The sequence below is a fragment of the Mustela erminea genome, chromosome 2 (assembly GCF_009829155.1).
Source record: "Mustela erminea isolate mMusErm1 chromosome 2, mMusErm1.Pri, whole genome shotgun sequence".
In the NCBI taxonomy this organism is placed as follows: Eukaryota; Metazoa; Chordata; class Mammalia; order Carnivora; family Mustelidae; genus Mustela; species Mustela erminea.
Genome location: NC_045615.1, coordinates 40,634,277 through 40,659,071, shown reverse-complemented (window position 1 = coordinate 40,659,071; position 24,795 = coordinate 40,634,277). Strand labels below are relative to the sequence as shown.

The 24,795-nt window shown below is 39.7% G+C and overlaps 1 protein-coding gene and 1 pseudogene across 5 annotated transcripts in view; one reads left to right on the top strand and one right to left on the bottom strand.

Annotated features, from left to right (window-relative positions):
• Positions 1-4,207: 4,207 nt before the first annotated feature.
• LOC116583139 lies at positions 4,208-4,734 on the bottom strand (annotated as a pseudogene).
• A 17,037-nt stretch (positions 4,735-21,771) lies between these two features.
• GUCY1A1 (guanylate cyclase 1 soluble subunit alpha 1) overlaps positions 21,772-24,795 on the top strand; it is a 62,555-nt gene continuing 59,531 nt past the window's right edge. The window contains exon 1 of one of the 5 annotated variants that reach the window (XM_032332709.1): positions 21,772-22,072. The gene's annotated coding sequence lies outside the window, so the exon portion shown is untranslated. Of the gene's footprint in view, positions 22,073-22,238; positions 22,390-22,462; positions 22,537-22,754; positions 23,132-24,795 lie in introns of those variants that run through there. The other 4 variants (XM_032332710.1, XM_032332708.1, XM_032332705.1 and 1 more) reach the window with 4 other exon arrangements.

Genomic DNA, 24,795 nt, shown 5'->3' with positions numbered 1-24,795 from the left:
GTCCATTTTCACCTTGAATATATATTTTTAATAAGAAATATATTGTAATAATTAATGTGTTCATATTAAGTAAAAATTGCTCTTTTCCTCATTTTTAAATTTTTTAACTTGTTTATTTGAAGCTGATTAATTTCTTTAGAATTATAATACTCTGTGAGAGTATCTCTTAGAACAACATTGATCTTTCCAATAAAATAACAAACTAAATCCATTGAGAAGGAAAAAAATAAGGAACATGTTTTATTTCTATTGTTTGTAGATAGCACAAAATGCAGTGATAATTTTATACGACTATCAATACTACAAATGCATAAAGTAACTATTATCACATTATCACAACGTGATACAGAGATGAATAGGATACAGTTAGATGTCATCTTTCCTAAATTCTTCATTTCTTGTGTTTATGACAAAATCGTTCTGGAACACTCTGCCAAACCTTCAAGCAAACTAGAGTTTACATGAGAATTTTCCAACTGTTAACTCTGTCATAGGGGGTTGAATTGTAGCCCCCCAAAGATAGGTCTACCTGCAACCTCAGAATGTGACCTTATTTGGAACAAGGGTCTTTGCAGATGTAATTAAGATATGGATCTCAAAATGAGAACTTCCCGGAATAGGATGGGCCCTAAATCCAGGGAAAAGTGTCTTTATCAGCAACAGAAAAGTTGATGACATGGTGACACAGGGGGTATGTCAGTAAGATGGAGACAGTGATTGAAGTGATGGCAGCAAAAAGCCACGCAAGGCTAAGCATTGCTCCTTCCTAGCCAGAAGAAGCTCTGAGAGAGGCATGGAAAGCGTTCTCCCTCAGAGCCTACCCACCAACACCTTGACTTTGGACTCTTGGCCTCTTGAACCGTGGACTTCAAACACAGAAAATCCCATTCTCCAGAGACCATTGTTTCCTGTTTCTCCATCTTCCCTTTCCTCAGATCCATTGACCACAAAGCCCCAAATCTCTATGAGCCACATTTATGTAGCGTTTGGAGCTGCTGCTAATCTCACTTCATTTAACTGCTGAAACCATAGACAAGAACAATATGGCTAACTGGTACATGATGATTTTGACATTGTAGAGATGGAAGAAGACGTCCTGAGTGGAATGGAAGATGAAAGAACCCGCCATGATAAGACTGGAGAGATGGCAAATTAAGAAAGGATTCCAAATTTGAAACATCTGACAGTCTGGAAGAGCACGTGGGTGACGTGAGCAGAGGATTTGTGTTCAATAAGTTTATCCTCTGACAATCCTACCACACTGTAGAGAGTGGAAGGTGGGGGGCACAGGAGTGCTAATGGGGGAAGGAGATAGGGAAAGTTGGCCCAGATAAGTTCTTGCTTTATGTCTACCATTCCAACATAATAATTGTTAGTAACCTCTTCATTCTCATAAATGACTCAGTTTAGACAAGTAATCCTGCCAACCAAGGACCTATCACCACTTCTGTTTTTTAAATAATTTAATATAGCCAAGATTTCTATTTACTAATTATAACTGCCTCTTTTACTCATTTTCCATACAGAAATGCCAGTTCAAGTTTATTATCAAATATGTTAAATTATTTTGCATTATAAATTATTTCCATATTTCAGCTGATAGTTTTAAAGACCATTCTAAATCTAGAAGGAAAACTTAAGACAGCAATTTTACTACTATTATTATGTTTTTCTATCTAGCAAACAGTTGTTCTTTAGCATAGCAAATTTCTAGTCATTTTAATTTACCGATTTTAACACCCAAAATAAAATAGTCATTATTTGTAGAAGAAACACATATAAGTAATAAGATAAAGATGCTCTTGCTGCTCCACTATGATTAAAATAATTAATTTTGAGTTCCTGGGTGGCTCAGTGGGTTAATGCCTCTGTCTTCAGCTCACATTCTGATCCCAGGTTCCTGGGATAGAGCCACGCATCTGGCTCTCTTCTCAGGAGGGAGCCTGCTTTGCCTCCTCTCTCTGCCTACCCCTCTGCCTCCTTGTGATCTCTGTCTGTGAAATAAATAAATAAAATCCTTTTTTAAAAAATAAATACTTAATTTTACTTGATAATTCATCAAAACTTCCTGGACATAGGCTATTTACTTTCCATGGCCTCTGGGATAAAATAACTATTCTGTAAAAGTAACAGTCTCAGTTGGTTCTTATGTATTTGTTTACTTTTATTTATTTATTTATTTATTTATTTTGCTTTTTAAAAAGTTTTATTTATTTATTTGACAAGAAGAAAGAAAGCACAAGCGGGGGTCGGGGGGTGGTAGGCGAGGAGGCAGAAGGAGAGGGAGAAGCAGGCTCCCTGTTGAGCAAGGGGCCCATGCAGGACTTGACCCCAGAACTCTAGGATCATGACCTGAGCTGAAGGCAGACACTCAACAGACTGAGTCAGCCAGGCATCCCTGGTTCTTATATATTTGATCTCTATCTTAGATAACAAATATATGGGGAAAGCAGACAGAAAATATTTGGAAATTCTTAATAAAATTTGTTTAATTACATAAAACCATAATTAAAATGTGTGAATGTATTTGTGAATTTTCTTAAAGGTTTTGCCTTGCCTTTTTGGTTCCCTTTGTTATGATCATCTAACATAATTATGCATGCCTTTCAAGCAGGTCCAATTTCTTTGTTCTTTCTATTATTATTGGTATTGTTTGGTAGGTTATCATCACATTAAGAATTTTGTCTTTTTTGAAAAAAAATACATCATGAAACTTTAAAAAAGAATCTGAATCAAGTGTGAAGCATTTTCTGAAATTTGAAAATACAGATCTTAGAAAACTTCAGTAAATACAATAATAATGTGATCTAAATCATCCTTCATCCTTCTATCCATTCAATAAATAAGGATAATTAGGAGTTCCTTTTCTGTGCCAGGCACTATACTGGATACTGTATGACTTCATAAAGTTACTTAACCTCTCTGAGCTTCAATTCCTAGTCTATAAAATTGGAATAAAAATTTACACTTCCACCTAGAAAATTATCAGATAGCCCCAAATTCTCAGATTCAAATATCATCAACTCTTTGAAATTGTTCATGACCCTTCATGGGTTATTAAAGCACCCTCTGAACATTTCTACCATAGTATTTGTATTCCTGTATTGCAATTATTTTTCTTTTTTTTTTTTAAAGATTTTATTTATTTATTCGGCAGAGAGAGATCATAAGTAGGCAGAGAGGCAGGCAGAGAGAGAGGAAGGAAAGCAGACTGCTTGCTGAGCAAAGAGCCCGATGTGGGGCTCAATCCTAGAACCCAGGGATCATGACCTATTTTTCGATTTTCCTTTCTATTTTTAAACCATAAACTCCTGGAGGGCCATAATTAGATCAGGTTTTTGGGGTGCGGGATAATTCCCAACAGTTAGGTCAATAGGCAACTAATGACATATTATTGAATCAGGTGAAAGAATCAATCAATTAGTTGAAACATTATCATTAATGGCATTAATCTCCTGAAATGGTAGAATGTTTCAATATATGAACTTAATGAAAAAATCTGAAATACAGTGGGTTAAATTAACATTCCTATTGCTCTTGATGCTTTAAAAGTTCTTGGTATACCAGCCAGCTCATTCAGGCATGCCTATAGAGCTGCCTTTTCTCTCAGCCTCAACTCTACCTCTCCTCAGTGCTCTCCTCTGACCTGCCCCTTCCTTACTTACTTTCTTTCTTTCTTTCTTTCTTTCTTTCTTTCTTTCTTCCTTCTTTCTTTTCTTTTGTGGTTGTACTGACTTTATTACTTCTACTAAGCCATTTCATCTTCCTCACATTCAATGCAAGGAAGTAAAACAATATAAAGAAGAATATGTCCTTGTAATTATTTGCAATAAAAAGGATCCGCTTCCATTCTGCAATCTTGGGCATGTTATAGATTAAGAAGAACATAATGGCTCAAGTAGATCAAAGCACCCTTTTGATTCTGACCCACTAAACAGAATCTCATGCGTATTTGGTGACTGGGCTAACTTCATGGGAGCTGTGATGTACTGAACCATTTCTGTGATATCCTGAGATCTTCCTACATAAGAAAAGACCTTACACAAGAAAAGATAACAATCAATCTGTCCATAAACTCTGTCTTTAAGTTGGAAAAAGGGGCCCTTTCTTGAATACATGGATACAAGTATTATTGTGGTCTAAAGATTGTTGGATTGATTGTATCTGTTATAACGAAAATAGGGTGTATATCAAAACCACTGCCTGATTAAGAAACTTCCACAACTTGTCAATTCTTCAAATAATGGAGTAAGGTCTTTTTTTTTTTTTTTTTTAAGATTTTACTTATTTATTTGACAGAGACAATGATAGAGGGAACACAAGCAGGGGGAGGAGAAGAGGGAGAAGCAGGCTCGTCTCTGAGTAGGGAGCCCCACAGGGGATTTGATCCCAGGACCCCGGGATCATGACCCCAGCCAAAGGCTGACGACCTAACAACTGAGCCACCCAGGTGCCCACAAGTTCCTTTTCTAGGCTGACAATGAGTCCCGTTAAGTCCAAGTTTGCTCTCTTAGTCTGTTGCAAAGGCAAAGAGGATAAAAAATCCGGTCCCGAGGTGTACTCTGGAGCATTACCATGGACCACTTAAATAATAGGCACTCCATCTCTATCCGACACAAAGATAGCATGGAGCCCTTCAACACTTGGTAATACTTTATACAAAAATCGATTTAGGTCATCCGCCATGATGAACCACTTTCTCCCTCAGGATCAATCTCCATGGCTGGTTTTCTGGGCTGCCATGTTCTCTCAACTGTCATTTCAGGAACAAGCTTCAAAGACCGTCTCCTCTGAAAGCCATCCTCACGTGATTTGTATCTCCTCTTTGCTCCAGGAGACCCTTCCAATGCCCCCGATGACCGATGACATGAGTGATGTGCTCTTTTTCTAATACCATCTCTGTGCTCTGAACTTCTGGCTAATTAACTCAAAACTGGTGGGTTTATTTATACCTCAGATGAGTAAATGCAATATCCTATAGCAAATATATTGTATGGGCTAATTGATCAAAAACACACCTATGCAGTATTTACAATAATAAAATTTATTTCAAACTCTGTTGTTATATCAGAGAGTCTTGTCCATTGAGGCTCAGCAGGCCCCTTCCGGAATATTCTTGGAATGAAAGCAGGAGTGTAGAAACTATAATTCCCAGAATCCCTCACCAACAGGCTTTAGTTCCAATGTGTGAGCTTCAAAAGGCTGAGAAAAAGAGAAGTGCTATTTCCTTCTGGCAGCAGCAGGCGCCTTCACTGATTAAGGGCCTGGAGAGATTTGTATCCCACCTGCTCATGGAAGGCAGCTGACCTCATCAGTGGTATCTTCCTCTGATCTGTACATTTCTCCTCAAGCCCTTCCAGTACTTCTCTTAGCACCTCTTTCTGTTTGAAATGCATGAAGTGATGTCTGTTTTCCTGAAGAAAAATATTCTGATATAGTGGTCATAATAAAAGTTAAATACTCGATAGCTGAGATATGGGGGGGGGGCTTATTGGTTGAATTTGAACAGTTGAAACTTCTCCTTACCCTTTCACCACACCTCCATCATCCTTCTCTACTTTATTTTTCCCTACAGCAGAAATCACTGACACCCTATATATTTTATTTGTTAATTTTCTTTTTCTTTTTCTCTCTTTTTCGGGGTTGGGGGGAGGCACAGAAGGAGAGGGAGAGAAACAGTATGTTAGGCAGGCTTCACACCCAACCTGGAGCCCACTCCATCTCACAAGCCCGAATCATGACCTGAGCTGAAATCAAGAGCTGGATGCTTAACCGACAGCCAGCCAGGCACCCTTGTTCATCTTTTTAATTGCCCATCATAGTAAAAGTGCCATGTTTATCCTACTGTAGAGTCCCCAGTTTCTAGAACAGTGCCTGTTGTATGATTGTTATTCAATAAAAATATTTTAATGAATGAATGAATCTGAGAAAATGTTTTTTCTTTTTTTTCTAAATGTCAGGATCAGAAAAAAAAGGGGGGGGACAGCCACTAATTATGGTAAGAAGAAACAGAGCATGCATATTCAATTCTAAATAAGTCCTTGTCCTATTTGACTGGTCCTCCAGCTTTGCTCTTCCTTCATTGTCTACTGCCGTCTCTGTAAGTTTTAACTACCTTGGAAAGGGTAAAAATCAGCCCAGCACTAAATAGCATTCTGTCTCATGATTTATCATTAAATTCCATTGTGATCTATGGCTGCTTGTAATTTTAGTCAAGAAGAATTTAATTTGGGGGTTGATAATTTTGATACTTCAGATGAATATTCTAAATATTTAAGCATTTCCTTCAAATGAATTAGGAATAGAGCACTAATACCTTAATCAAGGGCAAAGGGCATAAACTGACATTTCAAAAAATAAGGGATAGTGGTAGTAATAATGACTAAATGAGTACATAAGATATTCAGAATCATTTATGAAACTAATGTAATCTGAGATTCACTTTCCATGAAAATGTTTAATGTAAAATAAATCTCTAATTAAAATAATAGCAAGCAGGTGGAATATTCTTTATATAAAATTCATATTATACGGTGATTAAAACTTATGAAATGATCTGGCAATTGACATTAACAAGCATAAAATAACTCATTTTTTAGGTCCCAGATTCCTGGGAATTTGGGTCCTAGGAATTTTCTTTATTCAAAGAAAAATATAAGGCATGTGAACAAACCAGTTTTACTTACAAAGTTGTTCATCCATTTTTAATTATGTTGCAAATAACTTCAGTTCATTTATGTCTTGTCTCTATTCTCTTTATAGTGTCTTTGATGAAAGGAATTTCTTAAATTAAAAATAGAGTTTAGCAATCAATTACTTTGTTCACATTTACCTTAAACATATGACGTGTTTATTATTTTTCTTTTGCTTCTGTCTTGCTTTCAGATCATCCGACTGGAAATACCATTTTTTCCAAAATGTTTTCTATTAAAAATGGAGTAAACCTGGAGCGCCAAGGTGATTCAGTTGGTTATACTCTAGAGCTCATCTCAGGTCTTGATGTTAGGGTTATGAGTTCAAGCACCCTGTTGGGCTCCACACCCAAACAAACAAACAAACAAATCAGTAAATAAATTTTAAAACTGGAGTACATCTTTAGAAATTCTTTTATTGATAAGACGATGCTTGTAAAATCACCCGCTTCTCACCCTACCGCCAGTTCTCACAAGACAATTTTGTTCAATATACAGTTCTGAATCGACAGCCCTCTTTCTCTAAGCACTTTCTAGCACCTTGGAGGTAATAACCTATTTTCTTCTACTCTCAATTGTTTCCGTTAAGAAGCTAGCAAAATTGGCAGTCAACCTAATTGTCATTCCATTGTGGATGATTTGAATTTTTTCTGGTGACTTTGCAGATCTCTTTATCTTTGGTTTGGTCATTTCATCAAATGTTTATGAGTGAATTTTTTTAAATTGTATTTATTCTTTTTGAGTTGTTGGACTAAGAAGAAGTGATTGAATTAAATTCTGGAAAATCTTAGCAGTTGTCCTTTTTAATATCACCTTCCTACTAACTCTCTACTCCTTCTTGGTAGTATCCTTTGTAAATCTTCACTCACTTTCATATTTTCATCCAACTTGTTTTGTAAATTATGGTTATTTCTTTAGATCTATTTTTTAGTTTATTAATATTATCTTCATTTTTATCTAATCTGCTACTTAACTCTTCCAACAGAAGGGCTATTCTCAATCTTCATATTTGTATTTCTGAAAGTTCCTTTTGGTTCTTGTTTCAAACTGGTTAAATTCTATATTCTGGTTCCTTTCTTACACAATGACTGTTTTTAATGTATAAAATATATTAAACAGGGGCTCAGTCGATTAAGTGTCTGCCTTCAGCTCAGGTGCTGATCTCAGGGTCCTGGGATCAAGCCCTGCATCAAGCTTTCTGTTCATCAGAGAGTCTGCTTCTCCCTCTCTCTCCATCTGTCCCGCCTCCTTGTGCTCTCTCTCTCTCACTGAAATAAATAAATAAAATCTAAATATATAAAACATACTAATTTTATATTCTTCTTTGAATAATTTCTACTTTTACTGTGTTATAGGTCTGATTTCTAATTTATTGAGTTCTCTCTATCATTTATGGTTGCATCTTTCCTCAGGTATTTGGTGACTCCCTTATTATAGGCTCATTTTTCCCGGGACTTTATCTGTAGAAGTTCTTTGAAGACTTTCTTTAAAGTGAATTCCCAGCAGTGAGGATTTTCACTTGCTTCTGCCAGGTTCCTGCAGCCTTCCCAATGTACGATCACTTTAAACCCAAGGTTCTGCCTGCAGATTTTCAAGCCACCGAATCTGTCTTTGCTTCCAATTCCAAACTGTAGAAGTTCAAGCAAAGGATCAGGAAACCTTAGGAAAGACCTGTTTTTACCACCCTGCTCCATTCTGAGTCAGTATCGAATGAGAGAAAAAGTACCTTGTGAAAACACTGCCTCCAAGATTTCTATTATGTGTCTTATCATTTCCTATTTGCCTTTGGTTTTGGCTTTTAGGTGCTCTCCCCATGTTGCCCCATAACCCAGGTACTGGCCTACTGTGAATAGGCACATGACCTCAAAATAAACGCCAACTACCATGCTTCCCTACCAGGGAAGTCTTCCTTTCTCACTGAGTCTGGTTTCAGTCCGTCGCTCTTTCTGGGCCTCCAGCCTGGTTAAACCCAAAAATCGTGTTTAATTTTTTTCTCCAGCATCATCCAGTGTTCTGTCACAGGAAGGGTGTCTATGTACATCTGCTATGGTGTTAGAAAGGGAAGGCCTCTTTTTATTACTTGCATTACTTTTATAATCCGACCAAAATAGAATATTTTAAAAAGTAAGAAGAAAGAGATTTGGTAAGGCACCATTTCCCTTAGGTAATATTGCCAACTGCTCAAACAAATTATTTCATAAATATAAAAGCAGCAGCCATAACTGTCATTTTCATCAAATGAGCTTTCAACAACTCTGCCTGTACATAATTTTCCTATTTTTATTTTTAAGGTCAAAACAGAGTTCTCTCTGCTTTGAGTTTGGAATCAGTTTCTTTTTCTTTTTCTTTTTTAAGATTTTTTTAATTTATTAATTTATTTATTTGACAGAGAGAGTGAGAGAGCAAAAGGGGGAACACAAGCAGGGGGAGTGGGAGAGGGAGAAGCAGGCTTCCTGCTGAGCAGGGAGCCAAATGTGGGGGCTCAATGTAGGGGCTCCATCTGGACCCCTGGGATCATGACCTAAGCTGAAGGCAGATGCTTAACTAACCCACCCAGGTGCCCCTGGAAGCAGTTTCTTTTTTTAATCCCTGGCTCAGGACATGCCTTTAGGCCCCGACTGGCAGGACTATTATTTAAGAGCATCATGCTCTCTGGCTGCTTTTTTCAGTTTTGAGATCTATGTGCTTCACTTTTCCCAGAAGGAGCAGAATACATGATAAGCAAAGCTCTAAGAAAACATCTTGGCTTGGGAAGTAAGTTGAAAACCCAAAGCAAAACTGATGTCCATTCACTGGAGGTTTTTGACACACACACACCTCACCTAGCTCATTAGCATGACACATCCCCAGGGGATGTGTCCTGTGTTAGACTAAGGAAAACTACCAGGACATGCCCCCACTGGGCTCCTTCGGGAGAGGCATATTATTTTTCTCACACCATATTTTGCAGCTTTAAGTTATAAAAAAGGAAGAACTACCAGAGGAATCAAGACAAGGTTTCATGTGTTACAATATTTGAAAGGCAAGAGGGTGCTTTACTGACTGAAGTATACATTTCATTCATTGGCCATTATTTGAAAAATTTACAAACGCAGCTTTGCCCACAGAGAGCTTGCTTTTCAATAGGTCAGTAGGTCATGCTGCCTTGGAATATATCTCTTAAAATTTAAAGCTGCTAGATGTTCACATATTTATATTTGCATATAAAAATTCTCATCCTGAGGAAATGCTTTCATTTACAAGTAATATTCTATTAAGACGGTGATGTTTTTAAACTCTATTTTAACTCTGCTCTACAGGAACCCCCTGAAATAGTGTTGTCATCCTTGTCAAGGAAGATTCTTGGGAACTTCAACCACAGGAGCTCTGGGGTTGTTTCCATGTTGGGTGCTTAGAGATAAAAAGTGTTAAAGCATTTCCAACTCTCTGTATAAGGCATTCATTTAATCAGTGATTACTTTTTAACATGCCCTGCCTTGAAAGGAAGTAGGAACAACTCAACCTGTATGACATTTGAAGAACTGGTAGAAAATTACCTGAGCGTGGTTTTCCTTAATCATTTCTTCTGTCAGGTGCTTTGCTGAGTAGATTTCCAGGGCTTTGCCTACCTCCTCAGTAATCTGCCTCACTCTGTCCTTCCCTTCCTCCTTTCTCTCTCTGTCTCTCTTTTCCTTTCTATAAATACATAATTAAATGGAAACATACTACCCCTATTTAGTTAACCATTCTATTAAAAGCTAAAACTATTGAAACTCATATTCTCCACTCCTTACTTGGCCGCTGAAACTCATGTCAAGCAAAGAATGTAAGAGAATATATAAACAGTTTGAAGTGCAGCAGTTTGGAGCCTATTATATGATTGTGTCAGGAAGAGGTACCCATCCCAGGAATTCTCAATAAGACAACTTTACTACCTTGAAATATCTGTTTCTCACACTTAACCATCAGAATGATCTATAGGTGCTTGTTGAAATTCAGATTCCTAGGACCTACCAATACCCAAAGAGTCTGATTTGATCTGTTCGAACTAGGACTCTTTATTTCATATAATTAAGAAGCTCTTTGCAGATGACCAGGATGATTCATACCTCAGGATTACGAGCCAGATGGCCCGAGACTGAGTCCTGCTTTAGCCATTCGCTAGCTGTGTGCTTTTGGGAAAGTTACTTAATCTTCCTATTCCTCAACTTTCTCACGTGTTAAGCAAATATAATAATAGTGCTTACCTCGAAGGATTACTGGAAGAAATGACTGACCTAATGTATTTAGAATTGCTTGGCTCATATTTAACTTTAACATCCTACCATGCCAACTCTTATGATTCTTCGAGACCATTAAAATGTTACAATCCCAGAAAAGAAGTCATTCATCCTTCTTTTAATGACTTTGATTGTGGACATTGTTTTCAAATCAACTTCACTAAAATAAATTTACATACAAGAAAATACACATGGGGCGCCTGGGTGGCTCAGTGGGTTAAAGCCTCTGCCTTCAACTCAAGTCATGATCTGGGGGTCCTGGGATCGAGCCCCGCATCGGGCTCTCTGCTCGCGGGGACCCTGCTTCCTCCTCTCTCTCTGCCTACCTCTCTGCCTACTTGTGATCTCTATCAAATAAATAAATAAAATCTTAAAAAAATACACTCATTTTAAGTGTGTAGTTGGATGAGTTTTAATACATGTATTAATGACCACACACAATAATCACCACCACAATCATGATAGAAAACATTTTTATCACCCAAACAGTCATGTGTGCCCCTCTGGCATCTTCCTATCTTGGCTGCCAACAGCTCCTCGGTCATCACAGATTAACTTTGCCCTTTCTTGAATTGCATACAAATGGAATCATGCAGTATGTATAGTTTTATGTCTTTTTTTTGCCCCCCAGCACAATGTTTCTGAGATTCATCCTTGGGATTCCTTCTCTACTGTTGAGTGGTATTCCATAATACGAATGTACCATAATTTGTTCACCCACTTATCTGTTGCTGGATATTTGAGTTGTTTCCAGTGTGGGACTATTACAAATAGTCCAAACAATCTATTAATTTGGTTGGCATTAATTTTCCTATTCGAAAGATAGAAAAGTAAAAGACTCAGAAAACAGAATCTGTCTGTATATGGTCAATTATTTTGAAAAGCCTAGAAATCTTGTAAATACAGGGTAGGGGTGGAGACCAAGCTAGAGTAGAAATTGCAATATTGAAAATTAAGTGTGTTTTGAACTAAGTTACAGTGAGAGATTAACCATAGCTATGGACTTTTTGTTTTGTTTTTATAAACATAATGTCTTTGTAGGGCTGAACTGTTCCTTTTAAATGTGTCAATTTTTACTCATGGGAAATATTTTTTACCGGGTAGAGTTACACTCAATAAATACCTTTGAGTAAGTTTTTCAAGTCTTTCTTTTGCAGTCTCCATTAACCCATTCATCTTAGGGACTTCCATGTCAATGTCTCCTTTCTACATTTTCTTTTCAATTTCCTAAAGTCAACAGCAGGAAATATCTGGAGGTCAAATAGGCTACTACTTTGGCCTCCTTTCGAAGCACGTTTCTTGGAATACTATCGATGCTGTATAATTATATCGGGCTAAAAGAGTCAGAATGACTAGTACTTTAAGATATGAAATTAAGATATGGGGATCTTCCATATCAGTATGTTCAGCAAATTTTTCGAATACAAGAATCGGTAAGTCCTCTCCGTTTTCACCCAAGTACAAGGATGTTACATTTATCTGGAAAATGATGGCAAGGCATCTTTCACAGTCTAGATAAACTGAAGATTTCCTAAGTCACCAATCCTGGTTCCATTTTGTTTCGTGATTCTTCCTTTCAATTTCTCTCTCCCTTCACATTCTATAGTAAGCGGCAAGAAAAACCCAAGTCATGCCTTCCAACACTTTTCTTAGAAATCTCTTCCACTAGAGGTGCCTGGGTGGCTAAGTCATTAAGTATCTGCCTTTGGCTCTGGTCATGGTCATGATTCTAGGGCACTGGGACTGAGCCCCACATTGGGCTCACAGCTCAGTGGGGAGCCTGCTTCTCACTCTCCCACCTCCCTGCTTGTGCTCCTGCTCTCGTTCTCTCTCCCAAATAAATAAATATAATCTTAAAAAATAAATTTCTTGCCACATATCCAGATTCTGCCTTTCTGGTACTTGCAGAAAGTTAAATTTCCTGCCATACGGCTTTTCCTCCAGTTTCCAGTAACAGATTCCTCATTTCCAGCTATATTGTCCCTGGTATCACTTTTAGCATCATAATTCAAACCAGCAGTCAGATCATGACATATTAAGTATTCTCCAGAATGATACAGGCTCTCTCTACCACAGGCCCACTTCTCTACCACATTTTGGAGTCCTTGCTAGCAGAGTTAACATACATATGTCCACTAACACTGCATTCAAGTAACCTAGGCTTTTTAAATTTAGGAATTAAAGGAAATTTAGGAATTAAGGAAAATGATAATGAAGTTATCATTCTTCCAGCCTCTGTCACTGCCCCATTTCAAAGCTGCCTTCACATTTCTAGGTGTTTGTTACAATAGCACCTCACACTCCAGTACCAAAATTGGCACTCATTTCCCATCGCCACTGTAACAAACAACCGCAGACTCAGTTTCTTCAAGTAACACAGGTTAAGACTCTGAGATGAGTCTTACCAGATTAAAATCAAAGTGCTGGCATGGCTGCTTCTTTTCCGGAGGCTTTCAGGGAGAATAGGTTTTCCAGCCTTTTCCAGTTTCTAGAAGCTACACACATGCCTCGGTGATAATTCTTTTGCATCGTCCAAGCCAGCAATTCCTGGTCAAGTCTTTCTCATGTTGCATCACTCTGACTCTGACCCTGACTCTCTTGCCTCCATTTTTCATTTATAAGGACCGTTGTGATTATAGTATGCCCATATGGATAATCTGGGATAACCTGCCACATCTCAAGTTCTGTTGACTAGCAATCCTAGTTCTATATGCCACCTTAGCTTCCCCTCCCCCTGTGCCTCGTGGCATAACATAGTCATAGTTTTCTGGGGTGGCATGGGAACCTTGGGGCAGGGAGGGCACATCATTTTGCCTACCACTCTATTTACTGATAACAAACACCACTTGTTTGAAAAAAAGTATAAACATTTCTGTCATCATCAGAATCTCTTAGAGTCGCAACTGCTTCATGAATGTCGATACCAAGACGAGACATTTAGGGACCTCCAACCCTACATGACCTGTTTTTCCTAATTGAAACTTCACATTTTATTTTTTTAAGATTTTATTTATTTATTTGACAGGCAGAGACTCAATGAGAGAGGGAACACAAGCAGGGGGAGTGGGAGAGGGAGAATCAGGCTTCCCGCCAAGCAGGGAGCCCAATATGGGTTTGATCACGATCTGAGAATCACGATCCACGCGGAAGGCAGATGCCCAATGACTGAGCCACCCAGGTGCTCTTAAGGTTTTACCTCTTTATTTGTCAGAGAGAGAGAGAGAGGGTGGGAGAGCACAAGCGGGCTTCCTGCTGAGCAGGGAGCCCTATGCAGGGCTCTATCCCAGGATCCTGGGATCATTACCTGAGACAAAGGCGGATGCTTAACTGACTGAGCCACCCAGGCGTCCTGAAACTTCACATTCTAAAACAGACATTTTGGAGCACTAACACAGTCCCAGTAATGACAAGTTAACAATGTGAAGTTGATCTAACTAGCTGTATTTAAAACAAATTGAAAGTAAATCATCTTAAGAAGAAAAGGACAGGAAGAAGTCATAAAGAGGAAACAGATAATGAAGTTATCATTCTTATGTTTGACAAGTTATCCTGACTTGATAAACAGTACCGTCAAGTGGTTTGTCTGTTTGCTAAAAAATAAAGTAAAGTTCTGCCCCTGACACACTAAAAAAGTGTACAATAATGTTCAATGTTTTTCATATCTTCCCTCCTGCCACATTGCTCCCATCCTTGTTTCTCTCTCAATTCCCTTTGGTTGATCAGTTTGTGTTTGGTTTATGAATTAGACCAAGAACCTCTTAGAGATGAATCAATTAGTCCCATTACTTGATTAAAACTGATTTGGTAATAACTTCACGGAAAAAAAAAAAAGAGAGAAAATACTAGTCCTAAAAATCTCTGGGTTTAAAAAGATTTCATTGAATCTGTTTCCACATCTAGCATACTTAATGTGTTGATATTAGATCAGTGCTTCTGAAACTGTAATATGCATGGGAATCAACTGAAGACTTTGTTAAGGAATATTCTGATTCTGTAGGTTTGGAATGAGGTTCATAACTCTGTATTTCTGAGAGGAGGACAAGTCATGCTGATTCTGCTGATATGCAGACTACACTCTGAGTAGCAAGACATTAGATCACATCTCTGGTTGCCATTGTCTTTTGGGAGTGTGAAAAGAATACACATTTGAATGCTTTTGTGCCATTGTCAGTTATGGGCACAGGAAAAAAACCAAAGCATTTTTTTTAAAGCCAAAACATTTTGAGAAGAAAAACTTGTTTTTCTGCCAAAGATGCCAGGGCTACCAAGGATTACTGTCAACCCAACACTTGTTAACAGTTTATTAAATTGTCATGACAAATTTCCTATTCTCAATAAAGTGGAGGCCAGTGGGTTTTAACCTACACATTACCTAGAAGACAGAAGAATGGACCTGGAAGATGATGAAATATTCATATATTCATTCATCCACTCTATAGTTATTTTACTGAATTCCTCTTGTGAACCATGTTCATTGCTAGGCACTTAGGCTGCAAAGATTCCTTCCCTAACAACAAGGAACTCTTAGCAATTTTTTAGGGCATATCAAACATCCAGAGTAGAGCATATGCTTCATGACCACCTGGCACCCTAGATTGGTTATTTTTCCCACATTCTGCATTGCCTGACAGTCACAAAGGATGGGAGAAGGAGAATACAAGCCCTCTCTCTAGCTGAGAGTCTATTCTTGGTAAAACTGAGTAGCCTGGGGGATAGAGATTACTGAGGATAAATGCAGTACTTGGGAAGGACTTTGGTGTGCACTGGGATATAAAGATGGTGAAGGCAGAAATGAATGGGTTAAGCAAGTCATGTGCCAGGATGACAGGAGTATTGACAAGAGTAAAGGAACACAAAAACAAAAACACAGATTTTATACAAGCTTACAGTCATGTAACTGGAAGACAGGCCAGTGGGGCCATTTGGCCCCAACTGATTTTTCCACTTTATCTTCTTGGACTTTTGTTTGTTTGTTTTTCATTGAAAACATTGAAAATCTATTGACATCACTCTCTGTTTTTTGACTATTGGTCTTCATGCCTTCTCACCTCCATGCCCTTGTTCACAAGTTTCCCTCTGCCTGAAAACAAAACAAAACAAAACAAAGAAAAATCTCCTTTGATTAAGGAGTCAATTCCATTTACAGTTGCACCCAAAATCATAAGATACCTCGGAATAAACCCAACTGAAGAGACAAAGGATATGACTATAGAACAGTCATGAAAGAAATTGAGGAAGACACAAAGAGATGGAAAAGCATTCTGTGCCAATGGATTGGAAGAACAAATATTGTTAAAATGTCTATGCCACCTAGAGCAATCTAAGCAATCGAATTCAATGAAAGTCCTATCAAAATACCATCAAGTTTTTTCACAGAACTGGAACAAATAATCCTAAAATTTGTATGGGACCAGAAAGGATACTAAACAACCAAAGGAATGTTGAAAAAGAAATCCGAAGCTGGTGGCATCACAATTACAGACTTCAAGCTCTATCACAAAGCTGTCATCATTAAGACAGTATGGTACTGACACAAAAACAGACACACAGATCAACAGAACAGAACAGAACAGAGAGCTCAGAAATGGACCCTCAACTCTATGGTCAACTAATCTTCAACAAACCAGGAAATAATGTCCAGCGGGAAAAAGACAGTCTCTTCAACAAATGGTGTTGGGAAAATTGGAGAGCCAGATGCGGAAGAATGAAACTGGACCATTTCCTTACACCACACACAAAAATAGATTCAAAATGGATGAAATACCCTAGGGTGAGACAGGAATCCATCAAAACCCTAGAGGAGAACACAGACAGCAACCTCTCTGATCTCAGCTGCAGCAACTTCTTGCTAGACACATCTCCAAATACCAGGGAAATGAAGACAAAGAGAAACTAATAATATCTGATAGAACTAAACGTTTTATCAAATAAAGAACTGGTATCCAAAACCTATGAAGAACATATCAAAGTCAACACCAAAAGAACAAATAATCCAATCAAGAAATGGCCAAAGGACATGAACAGACATTTCTACAAAGAAGACATCCAAATGGTCAACAGACACATTAAAAAATGCTCAACATCACTCGGCATCTGGGAAATACAAATCAAAACTACAATGAGATTACACCTCACACCAGTCAGAATGGCTAAAATCAATAAGTCAAGAAATGACAGATGTTGGTGAGGTTGTGGAGAAAGGGGAACCCTCCTACACTGTTGGTGGGAATGCAAGCTGGTGTGGCCACTCTGGAAAACGATATGGAGGTTCCTTAAAAAGTTGAAAATAGAGCTACCCTATGACCCAGTAATTGCACTACCAGGTATTCACCCTAAAGATACAAATATAGTGATCCGAAGGGTCATGTGCACCCGAATGTTTATATTATAGCAGCAATGTCCATAATAGCCAAACTATGGAAAGAGCCCAGATGTCCATCAACAGATGAACAGATAAAGAAGATAAATGTGTATGTATATGTATATGTGTATATATATATATATATATATATATATATATATACACACACACACACATACATACACATACTACTTAGCCATCAAAAAAGGAAAGAGATCTGACCATTTCCAAAGATGTGGATGGAACTAGAGGGTATTATGCTTAGTGAAATAAGCCAATTAGAGAAATACAATTATCATATGATTTCACTCATATGTGGAATTTAAAAAACAAAACAGAGACAGGAAAAATAAAACAAGATGAAATCAGAGAGTAAGACAAATCATAAGAGACTTTTATTTTATTTTATTTTATTTATTTATTTGACAGACAGAGATCAGAAGTAGGCAGAGAGGCAAGCAGAGAGAGAGGGGGAAACAGGCTCCCTGCTGAGCAGAGAGCCCAACTGGGATCATGAACTGAGCAAAAGGCAGAGGCTTAATCCACTGAGCCACCCAGGCACCCGAGACTTTCAATCATAGGAGACAAACTGAGGGTTGCTGGTGGAGAGGGGTGGGAGGATAGGTAACTGAATGATGGACAATAAGGAGGACATACAATGTGATGAGCACTGAGTATTGTATGAGACTGATGAATCATTGATCACTACCTTTGAAAAACCAATAATACATTATATGTTAATTAATTGAATTTAAATTTCAAAGACATCCTTTTTTACCTTTTTAAAAAAAATTAAATTTCTTTTCAGTGTACCAGAATTCATTGTTTTTGTACCACACCCTGTGTTCCATGAAATATGTGCCCTCCATAATACCCGTCACCAGGCTCACCCAACCTTCCACCCTCTCCGCTTCGAAATCTTCAGATTGTTTTTCAGAGTCCACAGTCTCTCATGGTTCATCTTCCCCATTTCCCTTCTCCTCTCCATCTCCCCATGTCCTTGTGTTATTTCTTATATGCTCCACAAATAAGTGAAGCCGTATGATAATTGACTCTCTCTGCTTGACTTATTTCACTTAGCATAATCTCTTCCAGTCCTGTCTATGTTGATACAAAAGTTGGCAGGTGCCTGGGTGGCTCAGTGGGTTAAGCCTCTGCCTCCTGCTCAGGTCATGATCTCAGAGTCCTGGTATCAAGGCCCGCATCAGGCTCTCTGCTCAGTAGGGATCCTGCTTCCCCTTTTCTCTCTCTGCCTGCCTCTCTGCCTACTTATGACCTCTCTTCCTCTGTCAAATAAATAAATAAAATCTTTAAAAAAACAAAAAACAAAAAAACAAAAGTTGGGTATTCATCCTTTCTGATGGAGGCATAATACTCCATAGTGTATATGGACCACATCTTCCTTATCCATTCATCCGCTGAGGGCATCTTGGTTCTTTCCACAGTTTGGTGACCATGGCCATTGCTTCTATGAACATTGGGGTACAGATGGTCCTTCTTTTCACTACATCTGTATCTTTGGGGTAAATACCCAGTCGTGCAAATGCAGGGTCATGGGGAAGCTCTATTTTTAATTTCTTGAGGAATCTCCACACTGTTTTCCAAAGTGGCTGCACCAATTTGCTTTCCCACCAACAGTGCAAGAGGGTTCCCCTTTCCCTTCAGCCTCTCCAACACACATTATTTACTGTCTTGTTAATTTCAGCCATTCTAACTGGTGTAAGGTGGTATCTCAATGTGGTTTTGATTTGAATCTCCCTGATGGCTACTTATGATGAACATTTTTTCATGTGTCTGTTAGCCATTTGTATGTCTTCATTGGAGAAGTGTCTGTTCATATCTTCTGCCCATTTTTGACATGATTATCTGTTTTGTGTGTGTTTTGAGTTTGAGGAGGTCTTTATAGATCCTGGATATCAGCCATTTTTCTGTACTGTTATTCGCAAATATCTTCTCCCATTCAGTGAGTTGCCTCTTTATTTTGTTGACTGTTTGCTTTGCTATGCAGAACCTTTTGATTTAGATGAAGTCCCAAAAATTCATTTTCACTTTTGTTTCCTTTGCCTTTAGAGACATAGCTTAAAAGAAGTTGCTGTGGCTGATATCGAAGAGGTTACTGCCTATGTTCTCCTCTATGATTCTGATGGAGTCCTGCCTCACATTGAGGTCTTTTATCCATTTTGAGTTTATCTTTGGGTACGGTGAAAGAGAATGGTCAAGTTTCATTCTTCCTTATATAGTTGTCCAATTTTCCCAGCACTGCTTATTGAAAAGACTCTCTTTTTCCCACTGTGTATTTTTTCCTGCTTTGTCAAAGATTATTTGACCAGAGCTGAGGGTCCATATCTGGGCTCTCTACTCTGTTCCACTGGTCTATGTGTCTGTTTTTATGTCAGTACCATGCTGTCCTGGTGATCACAGCCTTGTAGTAAAGCTTGAAATCAGGTAACGTGATGCCCTCAGTTTTGTTTTTCTTTTTCAACATTTCCTTAGCAATTTAGAGTCTCTTCTGGTTCCATACAAATTTTAGGATTGTTTGCTCCAGCTCTTTGAAAAATGCTGGTGGAATTTTGATCGGAATGACATTGAAAGTATAGATTGCTCTAGGCAATATAGACATTTTAACAATGTTTATTTTTCTAACCCATGAGCATGGAAAGGTCTTCCATCTTTTTGTGTCTTCTTCAATTTCTTTCATGAGTGTTCCAAAGCTCCTCAAGTATAAATCCTTAACCTCTTTGGTTAGGCTTATTCCCAGGTATCTTGTGGTTCTTGGTGCTATAGTAAATGGAATCGATTCTCTAATTTCCCTGTCTGTATTTTCATTGTTAGTGTATAAGAAAGCAACTAATTTCTGTACAGTGATTCTGTATCCTGCCACATTACAGAATTGCTGTGTGAGTTGTAGCAGTTTAAGGGTGGAGTCTTTTGGGTTTTCCATATAAAGTATCACGTCATCTGTGAAGAGAGAGAGAGTTTGACTTCTTCACTGCCAATTTCAATACCTTCTATTTCTCTTTGTTGTCTGATTGCTGTTGCTAGGACTTCTAATACTATGCTGAACAGGAGTGGTGAGAATGGGTATCCTTGTCGTGTTCCTGATCTCAATGGGAAGGCTGTGAGCTTTTTCCCATTGAGGATATTTGTTGTGGGTTTTTCATAGATAGATTTTATGAAGTTGAGGAATGTTCCCTCTATCCCTATACTTTGAAGCATTTTAATCAGGAACTAAATTTCAAAGACATCTTAAAAAAAAAAAAGGAAAATCTCCTTTATTTCATCTTTTCATAATGACCAAATTTTTAAGAACTAACTTTAATGTTGCTCCATTATGAAGTGTTTCTCCTATCATAAGATATCTCTTCTTCCTCTGGGCTTTTATATCACTGGATTTATTTTTAAAAAATAGTAAGAAATCCTCTCTCAATTGTGTTGTCCACTGAAAGAAAGCCACGCTCATTAGGTAGGTTCGTCAATGCATTCGTTATTCATTGTCTCCCTGAGGACTATAGCCTGGGTAGTATTTCAGATTGCTCTGAAAAACTTCTTCAAAGCTTGTGAGCTACAGGGGATTATAGATACAAAAGGCGAAGGGTGCATATGTAGTTGTTCTCCAAATACTTACACATTATAAGGTATAATTAGGTTGTGAAAATATATATGCAGTTGTAAAATATAATACAATTGTAAAAATTAAGTTTTTCTGCTTTTTAAATAGACACAAGAAAGACCCTTAGTCCTCTTAATATGTTATGTTTCCCTCATAGTTGATTATTTAACACTATTGTTTGCATGCCTCTACTTAACTGGTTTTCTAGTTCTTCCTGTTCTTGATTTCTCCCTGAGATAACCTGAGACAATCCCACAAGGCTGACATAGTCACCTACTGCAGATTTAATTAGTGCACAGTGGTGGTCCTGAGTTTAAGGAAGGAACACATAATAATCAGCATTAATTATGGATTCACAATGAAACAGCATAATGAGATTTTTTTAAGTCGGAAAACTGACCCAAAATGAATATCAGAACTCACTTTTCTGTGCTGGAATTCTCTCTTTCTCTCTGTCACACACACACACACACACACACACACACACACACACACTCCACCACCACCACCACCACCACCACCACCACCACCACCAATAGAATTAAGTGCACTGAACCAAGCAGAATCAGGACTTTACTGGGAAGATGCATAAGCGTTGCAACCGCAGAATCGCATTTGCAGAGCCTTAGATTGGCTTTTAAACCTGTAAAACAGGAAAAGAAAACCATCCATTTGGTATTAACTTCCCAGTAGAAATGTTGGAGGTTTTAACTACTGTAAACGACAGTCTTTCTGGACGAGTGCATAGTGCAGATTTTTTTTTTTTTTCCTAAGTAAGCCAAATTTTCCTTGGGTTTCCTCCCTTTTTTGTTTCCTTTCCTTTGTCCCTGTCCCTTCTCTCTGTCTCCGCACTGTAACTGCCGGGCTGGCGATTGGGCGGCTGGAGAGAGGCCAGGACTCAGTTCCCCTGCCCTAGCCTGGGCGTAGTGGGTGGGACTCTAACACAGAGCAGATTTTCCAGAGCAGATTTCTTTGCAGTTTACCGACTCTTTGGCAGCGCTAAACGCGAGGCCAAAAGGCCAAGAGCAGCCTGGAGCCGCCCCAGGCGACGGACATCTGCCCGGGATTTGGGGGGCTGGAGGGTGGGGACAGGGGGCAGGGAGCGTCATGAGCACATCAGCAGGACCCAGACCCCAGTGACCTCACCATGGTTGGTTTTAGTCGCTACTTTCTTTTTCAGTCTTTCCGTGCAGGGAAGGGAAGGATTCTGACAAGACCTTGATTGAATGCAGTAGGGAAAGGGATTATAAGGGATCGTTTGGAGTCGTCAGGGAGAGGGAGAGAGATAACAGAGACGGGGAGGGACCCCGGCCAGAGCTGATTGAGTGTTTGGGAGCAGAGCGGGGAATCCGGTTTGCAAGGCACGTCGCGTCCCGCCCAGCCTGTTGAGCAGGTAGACAGGAGTGAGCCCAAGTGTGAGTACCGCGGTCGCGCGTTTGGTGGATGCACTCGCGCCCGGACTGACAGGTGCGGCTGCAGGGTCCCTTCTCCCGCTCATCCTCTCCTGTCCCTGACGCCCACTGTCTTTCCGCGTTCGCAGTGGGGATTTGCCGGGCGCGCCCGGGAGCTGCCCGAGATCCGGAAACGCAGCCGCCGGGTCTGGGAAGCCAACGAGTAAGTGGTCTCTGCATGCCCACGCGGCTCGGGATTCCCCAGAGAGGCAGTCCTTCTCCCCCGGCCGGTGGCCTGGGCTCTTCCCCTTACCCCTCCCTGGGAAGACTTCCGTGCGCTCCCAGCTGCTCGGCCCCTGGGGGCCGGAGCCCGGTTCCCACGCTGGGGAGGAGCAAAGGAGCAAAGCAGACGGCGCCCGGGGGGCCCTGCTCAGGGCTCGGGAGGGGGGGCGGTTTGCGGGGCCCGAGGGAAGAGGACTGAAGGGGGTGGGCGCCGGGCAGTGCAGCGCCAGCGCCGGCGCTCGGAAAGCCAGGGCGTGAGAACGCGCGGGGCGCGCTGGGGCAGCTGCTCTCCCACGGCCGGGGTGCCGGGGCCTTGGGCGCACGCGAGGGTCAGCTGCGGCAGCAAAGGGCGGCCGGGACCTTAGAGCCGGCCGGGGCTCGAGGCCGCGCCCGGGCTTCACCGCAACTTCACCCCGCCGGCTGCTGCGTGGGCGAGCCATTCGCCCTTGTAGGGAGCAAACCGCTAAGATCGCAGAATTGCTTAGAGAAAGCAACCAGCAAACTTCCAGCGGGGCTGCTCGGGGCTGAACCGAAGAGTAAGTGTGTGTGTGTGTGTGTGTGTGTGTGTGTGCGCGCGCGCGCGCGCGCGCGGGCGCGGGCGCGGTCTAATCTGGCAGACCAATTTTCTGTTCTCATTAAGACCGCAGCACTTGGGGAAATGGTGAACTGGGGATCAGGGCTGTCTCTGCGCGTCGAGGCTGTGCCTGCATGCAGCCTGTTCCTGCTGAGCTAAGCGGCCTCACGGTGGCATTTTTTGTGTGAGGGGCTGCAGTGCTTCGTGGTCATGTGATTTCAGGCTATGGATTTCATGCGTCTCTCTTTTGCTCACTTATTTCCTGTGGTTCTTCCTTTTGCACTCGATGAGCAGTTTTCATCTTCCGAAGTAATATAGGTTGGACGCCTTCATGGTAACCGGTCAGAGGCACCGGGTTTCCAAGGTTCTGAAAACTCTTGAGTTTTAAATACAACAGGCCATATTGTGTGTGTGTGTGTGTGTGTGTGTGTGTGTGAGTGTGTGTGCGCGCGCTCGCGCGCATTTATTCTGTATCAGTAGTGATTTTCCAGGATCAGTCTTCCGATGGTGATATCTTTAAATGTCTCCCAAGTAAGTATACTTGAACTAGTCTTGGTGGGAGCATCATTAACCCTCTGGTTACGTACATAAACGTTGAAGCACTTAATGATAGAGGTTTTTATAGCTTGATTCATAGTGTGGAAGTAATCTGTTGCTTTTCCTAAAATGGCTGTATTTTTCTTCAGGAGTGGTACTGTCAAGTGCTTTACTATGAAGAGTGGTAAAAAATCAGTAACAGTAAAAATATAACAACAATCTGAAAATCTGAAATTCCAAAGCAAACTTTAATTTGTCAAAAAGCCCTATAAGCTTCAATACTCCTTAGGTGAGACTATCTGTGTAGTCTGTGTTCGTTAAGTTCTTAAGCAACTGAGTCTGTAGATCTCTGTCAAGGAGTCACGAAGCCCTTGATATTGTATGTAAACATTTGAGTCCCTGCATTTTTAGGGCGGTAGTCCAGAGTCCTCAGATATCCATAGGGATTTTTGACCCAACAGGAAACTAACCACAAAGTTAAAATATAAAAGCTTTACTTTTTCTTGTCAAAACAATAGGCTTTCCACATAAAGCCTGCAGACATAAAATGGTAGGAACAAATCTTGAATAACTCATGTTACAATAATTAAACATTTCATGTAAGATAGGCCCTCTTGTGTGTTTTTAAATGTATCAGGAAAGTTAGGTAGAGGAACTTTATTTAGTAGAAATTTGTGATGCATAAATAGGTATATTCTGTTTCTGCTTGTACTGTAAGATCTCTTGCTAGTATGACACAGAAAATTTTTTTAAAAAATTCTATTTTTCTCTATTTGAAACCAAACAGAAATATACTTATACTTGGTGTGGTGTTTCAAAGTGTGTGAATATAAGTAATCCCTTAGAGGCCTTGGTTTTAGATGTCTTGTTTTAGATGGTATAACATATCTAAGATAGTTTTCTGTCATTTAGAGAATGTGGAAGAAAATGTAAAGGTATTTGACTTACATCTGGCAACAGCAAAGGAAAGAGCAATGTGGGCAACTTCATAAGCCTTAGTCCTTATAGTTCTTATAACTATGGTTTATGAAACAATCTTATTTTAAGGCATTATTGTGAAAAACTGTTTTAATATTGCACCAAAAACTA